We start from the raw sequence: 4253 nt of genomic DNA, 5'->3' as shown, positions 1-4253 counted from the left end.
GCTCGAGAATTGGCAAAGGAACCGAAGAAACGGAATGTAGAGGCTTGTGTAGTGCTGGTGCGCACGAGAGATAGAGGTCTAAGGCTCCGCGGTGGGCTTTCCTCGGCGGCAATGAGGTGGCGGCCGGCGGGTGCTCGGGGGAAGCTGTGGCGCGCGTAGGGCAGGACAACAAGGAGGGAAAAGGGATCATGGGCATGGAGAAGACGACGCGTGGAAGCACAGAAAGCAGGAGGTGGACGACGGTGATCTGCAGGGGACAGAGGGGGTTCAGAGGAAGAAGAAGGGAGGGAGAAGGTCCGGGGGACTGTTTTGTGAAAACCAAAAACTTCCGGGACCCCACAGAAAAGAAGAATTTCCCACTGATCTAGGAGTTTTCTAAGAAAAGCCCAAAATGAAAGTTGTAGAGTTTTTCAAGCTCTACAATTTAGCTTTAGGGCTCAATTTCAAAAACTCAAAGTTTACAACATTACATGATGAATTTTGAACAAAGTAGAATTTTGAATTACCCTTGTCCTTACCAAGGGGGATTTGATCAAACTTTTGATCTATTTGCAAATGTTTAAGGAATGTCATGATGACTAGTATTTTTACAAATAGGCCCTCAAGTAAACATGAAAGTTACTTTTATTCCACAATCATTTATCGGGTATTAATTATTTTATCTAGACACATTAAATAGCAGGGTTGATTACATTAAGTATCTAACTAGTGGCATAGGGTAACAGGTTGGGTGGGTTTCCAATATTAAAATAACCATATTAAATAGCTTTATTTATTTTCTATACCAATTATTTACATGAACCCTATGTTGATATTAAATTATGGACTTATTATAATATGTCCAATTTATTTTAGTTGTTTGACACCTAATCCTAGGTTGGGAATTTAATGACAGGTTATGTTATTTAAGAACAGTACCCTAGAATATTTTCATGATTTTTGAGTATTTAAATCCATAGATATTAATTATATAAGGTTAACTATGCATTATTCATAATTAAACTCATATATTGAGAAAATACTACATAAATAATAGAATAATTATTTTTCATAAATTCTACATGTCAAAAAAAAACTAACACAACTGGTTTCACATTTTTATCATTTTTCTATCAATTACTATGCATTCTCTAAGCCTACAACTAATTAAATTAACATTTAAATTAGAGTACAAAAAATTCAGAAACTGAATTTCATCCCTTAAGTAAAGTTTTAGATCTTAAAAAGAGGATTCTAATAAATTTTAGTTTGTATTTTTATGATTTTTCCTTGAATTGATACAGAATTTCAAAGTTTGCATCAAAAAAACACAAAGGGGTCCTTCTAGAACTATTCACACGAGTCTATGGTTTTGTAGATAGCCCCCTGGGCTTTCAATTCTTCTAAGCCCGGGGTCCTTGGCTAGAGATAGAAGCAGAGCAGAGAGAGGACGGCCATGCTCCGGTGAGAAAGGTCGCCGGCGGTGAGGTCTGAGGGGAGGGAAGGTCTCAGGAGCTCATAACGGTTCGGTTGCACCCCGTGTCGAGGGCTATGGTGGTCGGAAGAGCGGATCTCGACGAGAACCTGAGGTGGCGGCGGAGAGGTCACGGTCGACGGCGAGGCTCCGGCGGCTAACGTTGGTAGGGAACCTGCACACGAGCTTTAGTGAGTCGTGGAGAAGGTGTTGGTGCAAACAATTGGAAGCATACACGTCGGATTAGGGGCAACCGGCGAAGACAGTGACGGTGGCGGCGGGGATGGATGCTGGCGAGCATCGGGAGAGCGATGCAGGGCACTAGAGACTCCACGAAGCGGTTGTAGAGCTTCACAGGGATGATGTAGTGCTGGCTAAGAGGTCGTGGTGGCGCGGGAACGCTCGGAGGGAGTTGCCCACGGTGAGCCGAGGGCGGCGGCGGACGGCAATCGTCGACAGCCGTGTTCCGGCCAAAATTGGAGGGCTACGGAGGGCTGGGGAGCTCAAGCAGAGGTCAAGGAAGCTGATTAGGGGATCGGTAGGAGCAGTGGGCCGGCGACCGTGGCTATCCACGATGAGCCAAGGTCGCCGGAGTGAAAGGAGAAGAGGCGGTAGTGGGAAACGCAGCTGGAGTTCGGGAATTGGCAAGAGGAGTAGAAGAACAGAATGTAGAAGCCTTGGTAGTGCTGGTGCGCGCGAGAGATAGAGGTTTGAGGCTCCGTGGTGGGCTCTCCACGGCGACGATGAGGTGGCAGCCAGCGGGTGCTCGGGGAAGCCGTGGCGCGCTCGGAGCAGGACAGCAAGGGGGCAATAGCGCCGGGGTCGAGGAGAGGATGACGCATGGGGGTTGTTCCAGCAGGAGGTGACGCGGTGGCGGCGGCAGAGCGGCGGCCAGAGGCGAAGCACTGCCGGCGGCTGTGGAGAGCAGAGCAGGGGAGGCACATGCGCGAGGAAGAAGAAGAAGAGGGGAGGAGTTCTGGGGGACTTGTTTGAAATTTTCAAAAAGTTCAAGGGTCTCTTTGTAAACTAAGATTTCTCACTGATATAGAGATCAAATGAGGAAGTGACCAAAATGAAAGTTGTAGAGTTTTTCAAACTCTACAACAATGCTTTAGGGCTGAAGTAAAAAACTCAAAGTTTACAGCTTTTTATGTTAAATTTTTTGAATAAAGGTGGAATTTGATTTACCTTTGTCTTTATCAAAATAAATTTGATTAAAATTTGGATATGTTTACAAAGTTTCATGGAATGTCATGATGACTTGTATTCTTACATATTAGTCCTTAAGTAAACCTGGATATTACTTTTACATTTCAACTATTTTACATATAGACCCTTCAATTTTGTGTTAATCACACATAGGTCCCTTGTTTCACAAAAAGGTCTATTTTCTTAGAATTTAACCTACCTTTTACACTTTCTTCCCTATGGTCATATAAATTTAACACTTAGTATTATATTTATCCTGGGTTTTAATGTTATCTCCCATCTTACCCAATTACACTCAAGGACCTGTATATTTCATAAATTACAATTATACCCCTGGTTCTCTATACTACTCACATACACCATAACAAGCATGCATATATTATGCTAAAACTTAGTGTCTATGTTTCTAATTACTTGAATGTTACAGCCATGATCCCGTGAAGCTCACCGCCCTTCACTCGACTACTTTTGAGCTCCAATTTGGCCTTGCCGACGCTCGCCGGTGTTCTTCTCCTCCGTCGTCGTCACAGTCACTGTCGGTCACCTCTTTCCCGTAGCTTTTAGCCTCAATTGAATGCAGCAGTGCATCACCCGTGGCTCACCGATGCTCGTGCGCAGGGCCTTCGCCGACGTTGATCACCAGAGCATCGCTGTCGTCGTCGACCTCTCCGCCACCTCCTCGGTCTGCCGTGGGGACCCATCTTCCCGACTACCTCAACCCTCGCCAAGGTGATCAATAGAACCGCCTTGATCCCCTGGAGCTATTCCCCCACCTCCGATCCGCCGCCGGTGAACCGCCACACCAGAACAGTGCCGCCGTAGTTGAGCTCTATCGCCACCGCTTCGGGTCGCCGTCGTTCCACCCCTCCAGTTGACCCCGACCATCACATCACCCCCAGCGAGGACCACCCTAGCCCCCTGATCCTCCCTGGCCGGTTCCCCCTCGCCGCCGGTGACCACCGTCGCTGGAATTTGGCCGGCAAGTCTCGGCTCTCTTTCCCGATGAGCCAGGGACTTGATTGCATTGATTCAAATCTTCCCGAGGGCCTGGCTGCAAGATTTCAGTTCCTCCCCTCAATTCAAAATTAGTGATCTTTAGAAATTTGTAAGAATTCGTAGAAAATTCAAAAAAATGTCAAACTAGTTTTGTTTGAATCCTTGGAGTAAAATATACAACTTTTATGTAATAACCTTGAGCTGGATAAGTGGATATTTTGAATTAGAATAAATACTAGGAAATGGGTGTGTTAATTAGATCTCTTGATCCATAGCTGTGCTGATGCTGAAATTTGAAACATAGGACACGTGTCTCATGTATAGCTCTATATAAAATTTGTAGACTTAGAACTGTTTCCTAACTATGATGTTCAAGTATCTTTGTTTCAAATTGATGAAAGCTTTAAGATTTATTCTAGAGTGAATCTGTTAGTATTTATAGCTGAAAATTTTACTTTAACCTTCTTTCAGCATGTGTAATCCATGATAAAATTTTGAACATCAGTAGTATAGAGTAGCTTAAGTTATGAATTTAGGCTTAGATTCAAAGATAATTCATGAATAATAGTTCTGATTTATGAAAATTTATGAAATT

This window comes from Panicum hallii, chromosome 1, assembly GCF_002211085.1.
Source record: "Panicum hallii strain FIL2 chromosome 1, PHallii_v3.1, whole genome shotgun sequence".
Lineage (NCBI taxonomy): Eukaryota > Viridiplantae > Streptophyta > Magnoliopsida > Poales > Poaceae > Panicum > Panicum hallii.
This window is presented reverse-complemented; position numbering follows the sequence as displayed.